The sequence below is a fragment of the Convolutriloba macropyga genome, chromosome 4 (assembly GCF_964194025.1).
Source record: "Convolutriloba macropyga chromosome 4, txConMacr16.3, whole genome shotgun sequence".
Classification (NCBI taxonomy): Eukaryota; Metazoa; Xenacoelomorpha; order Acoela; family Convolutidae; genus Convolutriloba; species Convolutriloba macropyga.
In genome coordinates, this window is record NC_134471.1 from 61,515,271 (window position 1) to 61,531,615 (window position 16,345).

The window sequence follows — 16,345 nt, forward strand, 5'->3', positions numbered from 1 at the left end:
TGAAATCCCACATGGTATATAAATTATCCAGTAATATGTCGCGGCTGCTCAAGAATCTCAGCGAAACCGTTATATCACAGCCTCGTTCTCGAGTTCCACGCCGACCTGGTTCTTCACAGGGTTCGATTGACTAAATATCTCGTCGAAATAATTAGTCGCTCGGGCGTATTAAAGGACTGTAACTTTATTTTAGTTGGTTGAAGTTAAGAAAATTTTTAGTGATAATCTATTTTCCATCTCGTGCTGAAGTTTGTAAGGCTATGTTACTAACTTCTTGTTAAGTAAGCTCAACTAAGTGAAAAATCGCAATAAGTTAAGATCTAGGAAAGCTAGCAAAAAGACAAAAGCTGTTAAAGAATCAAATTTTAGTCAATCGTTGAGCCAACTGCTCTGTATAACAGTTTCTAATGGTTCTAAATACAGTTCGGTTTCACTAATCAAACAATTGGGTCAAAGTAAATAGTCAATTATTTTTTGATTATAACATCAGAGCTACTTGTTTCTGATTGGTTAATCAAAAAAATGATTTAGTTCATTGTTTACATAGTAAATGTCACATTATTGCAATATTTTTTTATTGAAGTAAGCACGGATGGTTATTACGTGGCTCTAAATGCCTCGTATGTACGGTAATTGACTTTTAATGATCACCTAATGTATCATAAAACAAACAACTTAAGAAGTGTAACAATAAATGACAAAATCTCGAAAATTGCCAATTTTGAACCATTTAAGTACCAATAGCCACACTTGGGGGTCTGATACAATAGTTTTCGTTGAACCCATGAGTAGCTTAGAGGTAACCCTAACCATGTGCCATAACCTCGGGTTGCTCGGGTTTTCCCTTCCAAAATTCAGGGGGTGTACAGATTTTCGGTCCCAACTTGTAAAAATTTTCAGTTTTGACCATTTTTGAGTTTTGACGAATTCTACGTTTTTTCAGTTTGAAAACTTATTTCTTGCTGTCTGATAACTTTTGTAGCGGATTTGAAGTGGCGCCAACATCGCCGGCCCTGTTTTCGATCTGGGAAACACCATCGTAGAATACTGGCGCTAACTTCACGACTGGCCGGTTTAGCTCTCCATGTGCCATTTTGACTCTTGCTGATCTCACAACACCGTCTTTACCACTGTAGATCTGAATGATTTGTCCCAATTTTTATTCACATCGTTTCACAGAGTCATCTACTAGCCATACTAACTCGCCTGTTTTCAGGTTTCGCACATGTTCTTTTGACCACTTCGATCTCTGGTTCCATTGTGGAAGGTATTCGCGATTCCATCTTTTCCAGATCATGTCGGCATATGCTTGAGCCGTTTTGAATGATTTTCTCAGGTCATTGTAACGTTCACTGGATGGCATGAATGGTGCCCTCAAATTCTCTCGTCCCAGCAACAAATGATTTGGTGTGAGTGCTGTCAAATCTTCAGGGTCGTCACTTACTGCTTTCAGAGGTCTTGCGTTGAGTGTTTGTTCCACAAGACACATTGTGGTTCTGAGTACCTCGTCGGTGAGGCTTCGGTTGTCCAAGATTGCAATCATGACTTCGTTGCAACTTTGATCCAGTATTTCCCAGATTCCACCAAAGTGAGGAGCTCCGGGAGGAATGATTTTCCAAACAATTTTTTTCTGTGCTGAGTCACTTTCAATCATAGCTTTGTCCCACTCGTTCATGAATGCTTTCAGCTCATTGGCTGATCCAACAAAGTTTGTTCCGTAGGGTAGCCACGTCTTGCAATGAATGTTGTCACTGCAGCCAGACATGACTCGATGTCCAATGACTGCAATTTTGATGTGCACTGCTCTGGTTGTCAGGCAAATGAAGAGGCAGCACCATCTCTTCATGGTACGTCGTAGGGACTTGACTTCAATTGATCCGAAGTAGTTGACTCCGGTATGGGTGAATGTGAACAAATGTTCACCAAGTAGTCTTTCTCGGGGTAGATCCGCCATCGGTGGGTGAATCGGGTTAGCGTTTCTGTGTCTGCATTTAATACACCTCGACTTGATTTTCCTTAATGCATTTCTTAATCCGATGATCCAGTACTTTTTTGAAGCATGTTTCTCACGTATGTGCCCTCATGTAGGTTGTCGCGATTTGCTTTCTCCAACAGAAGTTGTACGGCTGGATGTTTTGCTGTCAATAGTATTGGTTGTTTTGCATTTTAATCAAGGTTTGAATGCTTCAGTCGACAATTCATCCTAATGGTTCCTTCTTCCTCTAAAGAGGGTGACAATTTGGAGATGTTTAATGTTTTTGAGATTTCTTTGCAGTTGGCTATCGACTTTGAAACATTCGGGAAGCTTTCGGTTTGAAAAAAATCGAAAGAGTATTTGTTCTGCTTGATGGACTTCGTCTGCTTTGATGGTTTCCTTCTGCTTCGTCTTAAACCGCATGTAGTAGGCAATGAAGTTTCTATTTCTGTTGAAGGTACTGTATCGTGTCCAGTCAAATAGTTGTTCTAGTTCAGTTTCTGTGGCTACACTACTGGTAACTTGCTCAGCTTCAGCTTCGCTCACTTGGCACAACGGCTTTGGCCTTTTTTCTTCGTCTGTCTGGAGCCATGCCGGACCGTATAATCACCTGGACTCTTTGAGGCCTTCGATGAACATCCCTCTTGTGCCAATATCTGGTGGATTTTTGATGCCTCTAACATGTCTCCATTGATCCATGGAAGAGTCTTGCCTGTTGGCAACGAACACTTGTTGTTTCTTGTGAGCTGACTGTAATCACTGTAAGACTGTAAATTAATCCGTACAATGAAAAATTTTGTCAAATTTCTGACCTCAAAATCTGTTCCCTCAAAATCTCTCTCCTGAGACGTGGACTCTGGCTTGAAGTTCTAACTTCGGAATCGTCGTGTGTCTCATAGTTGCTACACGACATTTTCCTCTCACATAGGTGAGTTTCAACGTTGCTTCGTCTTGCAGATATGCCACGGATGCACACCGCTTTTTCTGAAGCGTCTGTGAAAATGTGTAGTCTCAAGTTTGTACATCAGTTTTCAAAATAAAGTCGATTTATCGACATCGTCCTTTTTTCTCTCAAATCAGAGCACCAATCACTGAATAGTTTTGAGTGTTCGGCTGACAATTTTTTGTCTCATGCTTGTCTCATTGCTGCCCAGATGCTTTTGAGTAGAAACCGCATTCGTATGGTGAAGTGTGAACATATGCCAAGCGGGTCGAACACTGCTCAGACAAAGGATAGGACAATTCTCTGAGTTATTTTTGCTGGAAGTTCTTGCTCAGTTCCACGACAGACTATGAGACTATCTGTGTCCACATTCCAAATCACTCCAAGTATTGAGGCTGATTGTGACTCGGCCTTGAAAGTTTTCACAAAATTCGTTGATCTGTCTGCCTCTGGGACTTGTGACTTGACTTCTTCGTCACTTGTTATCCATTTCGTGAAATTGAATCCACCTTCGCTAAGGATCTCTGTGACTTTCTGGTAGATTTCAATCGCTTCTTGAGGTGTTCTGACTGACTTGAGGAAGTCGTCCATGTCGAAGTTTCGCTGGACAGCTTCGACAAGATTTTCGTCGTCCTTCGCGTTACCTTTCGCCACTTGATGCAAAGCGTAATTTGCAACAGTCGGCGAGCTCTTCGACCCAAAAACGTGTCGTGTTTACTCGTAGACTTCTATCCTCTGCTCTGAATCCTCTCGCCAGAGAAATCGTAAGCATCGGTTTTCATCGCTTGGGACAGCAACTTGAAGAAACATCGCTTCTTTGTCGACTGAAAGTTCTATTTGGTGTTCTCGGAAGCGAAAAATAATTCCGGTCAGACTCCGCAACAGGTCTGGTCCAGATAGAAATCTGGGGCTACACCTTGGTACTCCGCTGCTGCGTTGCACACTCTTCTAACTTTCTCGGGTTTGTGAGGGTTGATGACAGGATGATGTGGCAACCACTGAAGCTTGTCTCTGGTTTTGTTCAGTTCAACTTGTTGGACTTTGTGGACATAACCAGCTTTGACGTCAGTGTCAATGGTTTCCTGATAAGGCTTTCGCAACATATCACCTTTCTGTAAGCGTCATTCTACGGACTTGAGTTGCCTCATAGCAGAGTAGAAATTATTTGGTAACTTCAATCATCTTCTCGCCACAGAAGTCCAACTTCGTATCTTTCACCGGTGAATCGAGTTGTTTGCTCCAACGTCTTGATAGCTCGTTGTTCGTCTTTTGAATTTCCGGTTACATCACAGTTTGAGGCGTAGGATTCGGTGTCCCACCACTTACTCAACTGGTTGGCTGGTTTATCATTTGATACTGAGGTTGCTGTTATAGCAAGAGTTGATGCTTGCTTCGCTGGTAGGGGACCGCTTAAGGCCCATCCTATTTTCGATTTCACTGCGGGAAGTTTTGTCGTCTGACTTCTTGAAATCTAATGGGTGACGGATGTCGTAGCAGTCTTGTCCAAGAATTACTTGAACTTCGTTTAAATTTAAGCTCTGATTTGGAAAGTTCTTCAGATGTGGGTAGCGATGTTTCAACCCTTGCAGATCTACAATCTTGTCACCCAACTTCAATTTTTCGTGAACATAGAATTGCACTGTCGTCAATGGTCGAGACTTCTCGTGCGCTGAAACAACTATCTGCACTATTTCCGTCTTGACATCTTGTGATACTTGGATTCCAGCTACTGACAAAGACGCTTTTCGGCCTTGCAGCTGCAGTGTAGATACGATTGACTTTTCCACAAATGAGATTGAGGATTCTGTATCACACATTGCCAGCACGCTCAGGTTTAGATCCCCATTCATCAATTTTATACGAACTACAGGGAGTCCTCCTTGTGTGATCATTGTTGCCACTGCTGTCGTAACATCTGAGGCAGCTGTTGTAGCCTCCCTCTTTGAGAAGTCGCTGTGCAGATGCTTATTGTGTTGTCGTCCACAATTGGGTGCACTTCAAGTTCTGCTTTTGCAATCTTTTCAACGATGACCAGGTCTCAGGCAATTGAAACACAGTCTGAAATTCTGCACATGTTCTCGTCGCTTGTTCAGCTTCATTGATTTAAATTTATCACAACCCCAAATGGCGTGCTGTCCATCTTTGAACGGACACACTGAATTCTTTGGTTAGCTAGAATCATCAGCATTGGATGCACAAGCACTTGTTTTAGGCTTTTCTCGACTTTGAAACTTGGAGTTGGTCTGGGCTAACAAATCTTCATTCATGAAAGCAGTTGATTCTAACCAGTCTTTGAAAACAATCAAGTTTGCTGCTAATAGTCGATGATCCAGTAGATGTTGTAGCCACTGCTCCTTAAGTTGAGGGGAAAGTGTTGTGGTTGCTGAACTCAGAGCTCCTTCCAACTCCAGATCATGCTGAAATCCGAGTCGAGTCAAAACGTTAACTGTGTTTGTAACTACGTTGGGAAATCGAACAACGCTACTAGAGTTGTCGTGTCTAACTGGAAGATGTGTGTATATCTTAATGAGTTGAGATTCAACAATGACTCTCGGTCTGCTAAACTTTTTGCAGAGAACGTCCCAGGCTTGATAATATGCCTGTGAGCTGAAACCAAGTCCACCAGAAATTGCAGCTTTTGCCTGACCAGTTGGACTAATCTTCAGATAGTGCATCTTCTCAGTATCGCTCAGCCGCTTTTGATGCACAATGACATTGAAAAGTTCTGCCCACTCGGGCCATTTCAAGGAGTCTCCCGAGAATTCCGTTAGCTTGTGTTTTGGTAATCCTCTTGGGTCACCACTCGGTTGATAAATTACTTGTGGGGTGGCTTGTTTCACTGTTGATTGGTTTTGGTTTTCCATCGATCTGTTGCGATAGTTGTTTTTGGGACTCCTGGGACTCTGGCTTCTCTGCTTGTTTTGGAACGCTGACGGTCCTTATTGCTGGAACGTCATCTTGGGCAAAAATGTCTGTGGTTCTGTTACCCTAATCGATTTAGGGATTTCTGGTTTTTTAAGAATGCTCGAATCTTGCAGTTGCGTTGAGAAAAGTCCTCAGCCCGGTTGGAACAGTGGAGTAGTTTTTGAATAGGCGCTGAAATGTTTGTCACCTCTGTCCTGTGTGACATTCTTATGAGGGTCGATCACAACATTGGGAGATAGTGGTCGACTAGGGCTAGAATGTTGGGCAACTGAATTTGCCCCACCAGCAGTTCTTTCTAGATTGCGTCTTGATCTTACAGTTTCTGAGTCGTCTACCTGTGACTCAGATGCTCTTGAGTTTCCTTTTGTCAGTTCAATTTCCATGCGCTTTTGCTTTTCTTCGGCTTCAGCTTTCTTTCTTTCGTTTTCGAGCTCTCGTTCATGTTGTCGCAAACGTAGCTCGTCTTCGTGTTGTTGCAAGCAAAGTTCTATTTTTTCACGCTCCTGCTCTAACTCGAACTGCCGCTCTCGTAATTGTTGGTCTGTTACTTTATTAGCTCTTAGGTTTTAGAGCTCCATTTCGTCGATCTGTCGCCTTCTCGATGATCGCGAGTTGGCAATACTGGGTTGTTTTCTTCTTCCTTGTCTAGCAGAATGCATTGAAGAGACCTCGATGTTTTCATCAGAATTTTCTATCTCTCCATTTCTTGTATCAATTACAGTTTCATTTGGGTCATTGTCAACAGTCGATGTGGATGACACTAATGATGTTAGGTTTCCACAATCCTTGCTCTGCCCGGATCAGTTCTCTGCACTGCTTGATCAGGTCTCGATAGTGACTCCTAATATTGCTGAAATCCACAAGCACTCGGGGGCGATATTCTTGCATCAGTAGATTTTATCTAGTTTTTCTATTAACCGTTGCACCTGATTACACAATGTCTGTTTTTCGGAGTCGCTTAAGATTTCTCTTTTCAACTTATTCTCTAAAATTTTTAGTTCACTGAAAATTGGGGCAGCAGCTTTCACAGATTTGTATGCTCGAAATATGTCCTTACAATGACTGAAAAATTATGTGCGGAACATTTCTATGTCTCAGAGAATTGGTACTTTGTCAACTACCCATCTCAAAACTTCGCTCTTTTCTTCTAACATACGCTTGGTGTCATTGTCGAAAGCTTCTAAATACCTTGGTTTCATAAGTAACCTTTGCTGCTTTCTGTTGGCTTCTAAGTTGTCGTAAGTCTCGAAGAAGCCACGATATGCACTTTTGGCAGTCTTTGTTTTGTTTTGTGTCAGGTAGCCTTCTAGCTCAGTGACAAGTCAGGAGAACAATATGAGTAGGTCAGCTTGCTCTTTCTGTAGTGTCTTCAGTTGACCACTCGTCTTCTAATCGACTGTTTTCCAGTGTTTACGTTTACTTGGAGTTTTGGTGGCCATCGTAGAGATTTCGTTCTGGTCCACCAAATTGAATCAATCGAAGATTCGTTGTTGTTCATGTTGTTGTTGATATCCGGGTCGGTGGACCAAACGTTGCGGCTGCTCAAGAATCTCAGCGGAACCGATATTTCACTGCCTGGTTCTCGAATTTTACGCCGGCCTGGTTCTTCACAGGGTTCGAATGACTAAAGATCTCGTCGAAATAATACGACGCTCGGGCGTATTAAAGGACGGTAACTTTAATTTTAGTTGGTTGAAGTTAAAAAAATCCTTAGTGATAATCTATGTTCAATCTCGTGCTGAAGTTTGCAAGGCTTCAACCAGTGTTAGTGATGTTGCTAACTTCTCGTTAAGTAAGCTCAACTAACTCAAAACTCGCAAGATCTGAAAATCTGGCAAAACTTAGCAAAAAGACTGAAGTTGTTAAAGAATCAAATTTTAGTCAATCTGTGAGCAAACTGCTCTGTATAACAGTTTCTAATAGTTCTAAATACAATTCCGCTTCACTAATCAAACAATTGGGTTGAAGTAAATAATCAAATATTTATTGATTATAATATCATTGCTACTTGTTTCTGATTGGTTAATTAAGAAAATGATTTAGGTCATTGTTTACATAGTAAATGTCAAATTATTACAATAATTACTTTTATTGCCATAAGCACGGATGGTTATTACGTGGCTCTAAATGCCTCGAGTGTACGATATTTGACTTTTAATTATCACCTAATGTATCATAAAATAAACAACTTAAGAAATTTAACAATAAATGTCAAAATATCGAAAAATGCCAATTTTGCACCATATAAGTGCTAATAGCCAAACTTGTGGGTCTGATGCAATAGCGTTCGTTGGGTCCATGAGTAGCTTAGAGATAACCCTAACTATGTGCCATAACCTCAGGTTGCTCGGGTTTGGTCTTCCAAAAATCGGGGGGTTTCAGATTTTCGGTCCCAACTTGTAAAATTTTTCAGTTTTGACCATTTTTGAGTTTTTACGATTTCCAAGTTTTTTCAGTTTCCAAAGTTATTTCCTGCTGTCTGGTGGCTTTGTAACTGATTTGAAGTGGCACCAACATAATAGATGCAGTTTTATCTATCAGTTTTATCCAAACCAGCCATCAGGTTACCACTAGAGTTTGGGAGCATCAAAAGAATGATTCCACTGTGGGACAGCACCTCTTTGAATTTTGTGGTACAACAAATAATATTGAATGGAAGATCCTGGATGCATGTCGCGGTGTTGTAAAACTAATGACAATAGAAGCTGTCTACATCAAAAAGCTGAAACCGCAATTAAATACGTGCGGCAAGTACCGGGGCGGAAACCTACTTTGAAGTATTAGTTCAAATAAAAAAATTTGATTTTTGAAATTCAAAAAATCAAAAAAATTGACTTGGAATTCTGCATACTTTGTAACCGACGCGTTAATTTCTGAATGAAAAGGTCGAATGAGAATCGCGGTGTTGTAAAACTAATGACAATAGAAGCTGTCTACATCAAACAGCTGAAACCGCAATTAAATACGTGCGGCGAGTACCGGGGCGGAAACCTACTTTGAAGTATTAGTTCAAATAAAAAAATTTGATTTTTGAAATTCAAAAAATCAAAAAAATTGACTTGGAATTCTGCATTCTTTGTAACCGACGCGTTAATTTCTGAATGAAAAGGTCGAATGAGAATCAAATAAAATAAAATACAAAATCAAATAAAATACAAAATGACAAGATATCACTTACACGGGTTATAAGAACATACAAGAAATTTTGTTGGATCTGTTACTGTTATGCAGGAAAATGTAAGACTATTATGCAAGACAGAGGACAAACAGGAATTGAAAATAATCGAGAATTATTTTGCAATGTCAAGGGGAACCCTCTGGATTACCTTGAAAATGCAAATTTTCTATACAAAATTTATAATTCACTCTTGGGACACCTAACAGTATTGGCGAACTGACGGTGCTAGATATAATCTTAAACGTAAACAAAGACCCGGAAAATAGCTGTCATATGTATCAAAATTCGACTGAGACCGGCATAATTTTAATTTTCCTTGGCTTTACAGCGTTACAGCATAAGAAAAATGTGAATCAAAGAACTGTGAATCAAAGAATTTTCAATGCAACCAGAGACTGGGAATACTTTAATGTAGCTCAAAGGAAAAATGAAGGACTGAAAATCAAGGAGATGTGGACTACTAATTAAACAGTATTCAAGTGAGAGACCATGCAGTACTTTTAATGAGACGTTGGATAAAATAGTCACAAAGAAACAGGTTACAGCAAACCTCCCAGTATTGAATAACATCTCAAAACAAATAAAAAGTATTTAAAAAACGAGCTTAAACCGTGGTTTTTGTTCAATACAGAAGAATCCTCACTCAAAATTTTGCAAGTGGCTTAAAAAATTGTGCGATATTCAAATCATTTTCAGAATGAGAAAACAAAGAACTTGCTTGTCTAACCTGAAATCTGCTTAAGATAAGAATCTTAAATCCCATGTGGTATATAAAGTTACATGTACTGGGAGCAATTCAGTCGATGTTGGCCAAAGCAACCAAAATTTTACGACCAGAACTTCGGATAATCAAATGAGAAGAATTCCCATGTGGGACGACACCTCGTTGAATTTTGTGGTACAGCGCATAATATTGAATGAGAGATTCTGCATGCACATCGCGGGAAAATAAATGAAGAAGACAATAGAAGCGATTTACATCAAAAAGCTGAAACCGCAGGTATCGGGGGCGGTAATTAACATTGAAATGTTGGTTCAATAAAAAAATTTGAATTTTGGAATTCAAAAATTTTTTTGCATATGTTGATTCGAAATTTCGGCTTTTTCAGGAATAGAAAACAATACATCCGAGATTTTCAAAAACTCTGGATTGAAAAATGATTTTAATTTAGTTTAATAAGTGGAAATAAAATGTTGTAACTGTCATTTTAACTCATTTCTTAGAATTAAAGTCAAAAACAAGTTTATATACTTTGGAAATGATTTTATGATTTGTTAAACCTGAAGATAAACGCAATGTTGGTAAACGTTCAGTTTTTTAAATCAATTTAAATTTGAATTGACAACTCTTTTTTTGCTGATATAATCTCAATTCAGTCTTGGCAAAAAACAGCAAAAAACTAGACGGGAGTTAATGCTTGCCACTACATGGGAAGCTTAATGGAACTGAAGCTAGTGAAACATTTAATGACAAAATATAATCACAAGTGACAAGAAAGATGTTGGAGTAATGATGGGTACTAACTTGAGCTCGACGCAAAAAAAACGTTGTAACAAAACGTGGACTTCTGAGAAAAAACGTCTCTGCCTTAGTCACTGCCAAAGTGAAAATATGCATATAATAGGTAGTATAGTAACCCCTAAATAGATTGTGCTTGTAAAATAGGACGTACTTGTAAATTAGAAACTGCAAACACCATTCGAAAACATCACAACTAAATTTAAGCAACCGAAACAGATTGTAATCGACAGTAAACCGGATTTTGACAGAAAAGCAAAGGCATCAAAAATTATGATGGGAAACATCACGCATTTAGACCTTGACGGGACACATCAAAGAATGCATGTTTATGATTGGATTTGTCAAGCAGGTTAACCTGCTACCTGTTAGTTTAACTAACAGGAACCATGCGGATAGAATAGCTATGAGAAAATCCCAAACGGATTTGAGAAATTGGTTAAAAAAACCAATCTTATTCATTTCTTTAACAACAGTGCTCAAAAAATTATATTTTAAAACTTTAACTCTTTAACTTTTCTTCTGTTATTTTTAACTCTTACAATTATTCAACATTTCGAGTTCTTGAAATAAAAAAATTTTTTACCTTAAACAATTTTTCTAGCTCACACCCGAGAAGTAAAGTGCTTTAGAAAACCACGGACATTACACTGGCAACAGAGAATTAGAATTAAGTTTTTCAAAAAATTTTTTTTAAAGAATTCTGTAGAAAGACAAATAAGAAAAGCGTATTAACTCGAAAAAAAAATCGGGAATAGAATTAAATTTTGAACAGCAAGAACACATGGGATATCATGTCTGAATTCAATTCACCTCATCACTTGTCATTGGAACCCATAGTGCGAATTTAACCATGCGGGAGCTAGCTATTACTCGTTTGTGGAAAATAAAACGACATATCAGCGTGGGTAAAGAGTACAACAAATCAAGTAAGAGGCAAAAACAAGTTTACACATTTGTTGTTGCTGTTGGTAACTTATAACTGCGCACCACTCCAGTCGATTTATTAGTTTTGGGCAGATCGTTTTGTTAAAGTTTTATTGCAGTCCTAATTGTAATTGTGAGTCGTTGAGTACGAACGGCGAAACGAAAAGAACAAAAAATAAAAAACTGCAGCAGAAATGTCCGGTAAACCGAAATTAACATTTTTTAAATCAATCACATAACAAGAAAACGGAATAATAAAAAAAATTAATTCACCTGGTTTGTAATCAACGGGTCTGAAAAAGGGTATAAATCAATTAGAGGAACGTTCAAATGGCAACGTGCTTTACTTCAAGAATGCCATTACTAGAAGCGTTTAACGGTTCAAACGACTTGGAGAGCTACGTGACGCTCTTCGAGCTACAAGCGGAACTACAAAAGTGGAAACGAAAAGAAGAAGATCCAGCCCGCCAAATTTATGAACGGCCACATTAGTTTGCACTTAGGCTACAAAATCTGCCATACCGAAAGCTGCCAGAGAAAACTATGATGAAGTTAAAACTTTTTGAGAACACTATAGCGAAAAACGGGCGACTATTCCTCGGGCGACTATTTTGTCGTGTACAGCAACCAGGAAAAACAAACAGATTCTCTTAGAGATTTAAAGCAGTTGGATTTGAAGGCTTATCCAACAGAGTCGCAAACTATCAGAGATCATCTGTTTTTAAGAGGCTTCCTGGAAGAAATTAACCATAGTCAGGTGAGGTTAGATCTCACGAAGCAAATTGGCCGCAAGAATATAAAAATCGAAACAGTTTTGGAACTAGCCTTGCATCTGGAAGCTGTTACCAGAACAGAAGTGGAAGATCAAACACCAAAAGGTGCGGTTTTTAGATGGCATGAAACAAAAGATTTAGTGGAGGCCGCCGCGATGCCGGTGAACTAATTGTCAGTAGATGACAAACAGCGTGAAAACCGTCGGAATCAATCGAGGGAACGAAGTAGTTCTCAGGGACGGTGGGGAGACCACAGAAGCGATTGAGGACAACAACAAGATTGCAGGTTTGGCGATAGGCGGCGTTTTTCAACGCCAGGACCTAGCCACAGAAACGAATCTTTCGGATGAGATGAATCATCTAGGAGAAACGACAGACAGTGTTTCAAGTGTAGAGCCTTTGGACAAGAAGGTCATATTTCGCGGAACTGCCGGAATTGTTTCCTATGTGGAAATTCTCAACACTTGAAAAGAAACTGCCCTTTCAAAAAGAAAGCGGAGAACTGCAGTGTCCTTAAACCTTGTTCGACAAACACAATTAAATGCCTGAACGCAGAAATCATATTTCATGGGAACAGAAGCGTTGGATTAATAGACAGTGGAAGTCTTATATCACATTTGACTGGGAAGATTGGGATCGTCACAAATCAAAATCAATCAAAAACTTTGGAAACATTACAAGTGAGAAGTCACGCAAATTTGGAAGGATCTAATTTAAATAACCAGCAAAAAAGAAGGTACAGGAATTGTTCATGAGACATCAACAAGTTTTCTCCCAAAACTCGAATGATTTAGGATATTGTGACCAAAATTAAACACTAAATTGAACTCAACAAATATGCAGAGCCATTCAGAAGAAGTTATTGCAGTATGAGCTTTGATAAAAGAAAAGCAAGAAAAAAAATGTCAAGGATCTAGGGGATGGAAAGTTAATTGAACCAACACATTGGTATTGGGCAGCCTAATCAATATTGGTGAAGAAATCGATTAGGTTAAGCGATTATTGGCTAGCGATTAGTTGTAGAATATAGGGGCTTGAACAAACAAATAGAGAAAACCAGTTGGCCGCTACCAAGATTAAATGACGTTATTGGCTCTCTAGACGGAAATTGTTACTTTTCCAATATCGATATGACTTCGGGATTATTTCAAATGGCGCCGGATGAAAATTCACAGAACGTAACATCTTTTGTAACATCAATGGGACTCTACAATTGGAAGAGACTACCATTGGGTTTGGCGTCAGCGCCCTGAGCTTTCCAAAATTTAATGGAGTTGGCGGGACTCTCATATGAAGTGGCTTTACTATACTTAGACGACATAATTATCTTCGCTAGGGATACGTATCATTGGGAAAACCAAAAATTGGTGCTTTCTGTAGTGCCTGTTTTAGTTGTTCAACTGCTGAATCATACTCATTGCTCCAAAAAAACGTTCTTTATTTTAAATAGCTTGTACAGCGGACCTAATTTTTTTCCAAGGTCTTGTAAGAACCTTCTGTAAAAACCAACTAGTCCTAATATACCTCTCGATTCTTTTATGGTTCGTGGGTTTTTCATTTTACTGGTTGCCGCTATATTCTCAGGGTCTACTTCTACGCCTCTACTTGACACAATGTGTCCCAGGAAAGGAAGTTTTTTTCTGAAAAAATATGTTTTGAGCCCTTTTATTCAGTCCAGCCTTTTTAAGTCGTCCAAGTACAATTTATAGGCGGTTGAGGTGCTCCGGTTAAGGATCTATACGTTAACCAACGACGCCTCTTTTTTTTTGCAATTGTTTATTTCACTCAACACTTCAGAAATTATTTTCTGGGACAGAAATTTTTTATTGTTACTGACCATAGGGCTCTCAAGTGGTTATAAAGTTTTAAGAAACCAGACGGCCTTTTGGCCAGATGGATAGAAAAACTCAGAAGTTTGAATTTTAAATTAAACGTGAAGTGGGAATGAGTATTCCTCACTCAGGTTGTCTGCTGAGATTCCCATAGACTGAAAAAGAAGTCAAAGAGTGCAGTCAAGTGAACCAAGTAAACACGTAAGACGAAAATTTCCGGTCCTATGTACTAGGGAAATCGGTGGAACAACTAGTTGAGCATCAGAAAAATGTAGCCGAACTCATTATACTAAGAAAAAAGATTGAGAGCGGGAAACGCCCTCAAAGAAAAAACATGGAAGGAGTCTCCAGAACACTTTGTGAAATCTTTGGACCGATTTCAAAATCTTACGAAAAGACACTGATTTAAATGACAGAAACAAATGTTTTGACGAATTTAACAACTTAACACAAATAGTTATTCAAAGATCACTTTTCATTGAAATTATACCTTTCTTTCATGAACATTGAAGACATTTGATTGAGTTCGAGAACGATTCTACTGGCCCGGGATTAAAAAAATGATGTTTATGATTGAGTAAGTTCAAGCGAGGCATGCTGTTAAAAGTAGTCACCACACCAGAAACGTATACACAGCCTGACAACTTGAAAACCAATTCATCCTTTAGGGCTGGTAGCCTCGGACATTATGGGACCTTTAACCGAATCAAGTTGAAACAAATTTTTTCTTTTAATTGGAGATCAGTTCGAAAATGGTATGAAGCAGTTCCCATGAGAAACCAGGAAGCTTCAGAGGTAGCTAAGGCCTTTGTAAACATTCGGGTATCAAAATCTTGTTATCCGGCAAATCTCAGTAGTGACAAGGGCAGTAACTTTATGTCGATTCTTTTCAAGAACATGTGTAAAGAGCTGGGAATTGAAAGGACATCAACAACAGCTTATCCTCAAGGAAACGCAATTATAGAGTGCACCAATCACACAATCGAAGAGAGTCTTGCAAAAAATGTGTTTGAACATCAAAATACCCTGAGTGACTACCTTCCGCTAGTAATGATAGCGTACAGATCATCAATTCACTCCATATCCAATTACAGCCCTTTTTACTTCCTCTTTGGACGATCATGCGCGCTGCCGGTTGGTTGCATGTATCAAACAGTACAAACCAAAACTTATCCGACTTTGAGTGATTATATTGGTTGCTTGAAAGACAAACTACAAACGTGCCATGAACTGGTACGGGAAAGCATGGATGTGGAGCAAAAAAGACGAAAACCTACTATGAATGTGGCATATTTGGACCAAAATATGAAATTGGTGATTTAGTAATGGTGTTGAACGCCACCATGAAAACTGGCCAGACAATGAAATTTAAATCCTTTTACAGTGGACCGCAAGTAATACATGAAATATTCAACAATCCAAACTTTGTTAGGGAAGATGTGAAAACTAAAAATCAACAAAAGGTGCATTACGATCGAATTAAACGTTTTAACAGTAGAAGTGCGGCCAATGATAAAAAACACCTAAAAAATGCAAAAAGTGAACCAAAAATACCACAAAATAACCTTAGAGAGGACAACGATTTTGAGGAAATTGAAGTAGTCACTCCAAAATTAAATTACACATAAATAAGAGAAGTTAAACTTAAAGAGATTAATAGTCAAATTAACCCTTGCACTGAAACTCACGATGAGACAGTTAAGGAGGAAATGTTTAAAATACCAATCTGTGAGAGTACAAGAGAATCAATAAATACTAACATATACAAAAAGAGCAGAAGCACAAAGTTACCTGCGCCAAAAGTAGCTTAACAGCAGAAGCGGTAATAACTGGCGTAAAAACCGAAAAGAGTGAAAGCGGAGGAAAAGTTTGGTAATGACGTGTTCTTTTAAAAGGTGATACGAGAAAATGCTGAGGGCGTGGAATCCACATTGGAACGTGCCGCTGAACTAGAAACTTCTCCAATTGGTTAGCATATTAAGTTTTTCACAATCCTTTGAGATTGTTGGGTATGATTTTGAGATCATTCTGCAGACGCAAAGTTTGCCAAATCTGAACGAACCAAATGCGAAACGTCAAATATCAAGGAGGAGGAGGAAAACCAAGGAAGACTAATCTACTCTGAGAACAGCAAGAGTAAATTAAGATGCTGCATGTACAGAGCTGTATGTAACTGAGCTAAAAAAAGTGTTACGAATGACGGTGCCACATAACTGAACGAGAAAACCAAAATAATTCCAACATCTTATCGTTTAAAAGAATTTGTCTGCCAA

The 16,345-nt window shown here is 39.0% G+C and overlaps 1 protein-coding gene across 1 annotated transcript in view; it reads left to right on the forward strand.

The window, feature by feature from the left end:
* The window catches only part of LOC142338586 (sodium-dependent glucose transporter 1A-like), a 79,247-nt gene that overhangs the window by 35,704 nt on the left and 27,198 nt on the right, over positions 1 to 16,345 (forward strand). The window lies entirely within an intron of this gene.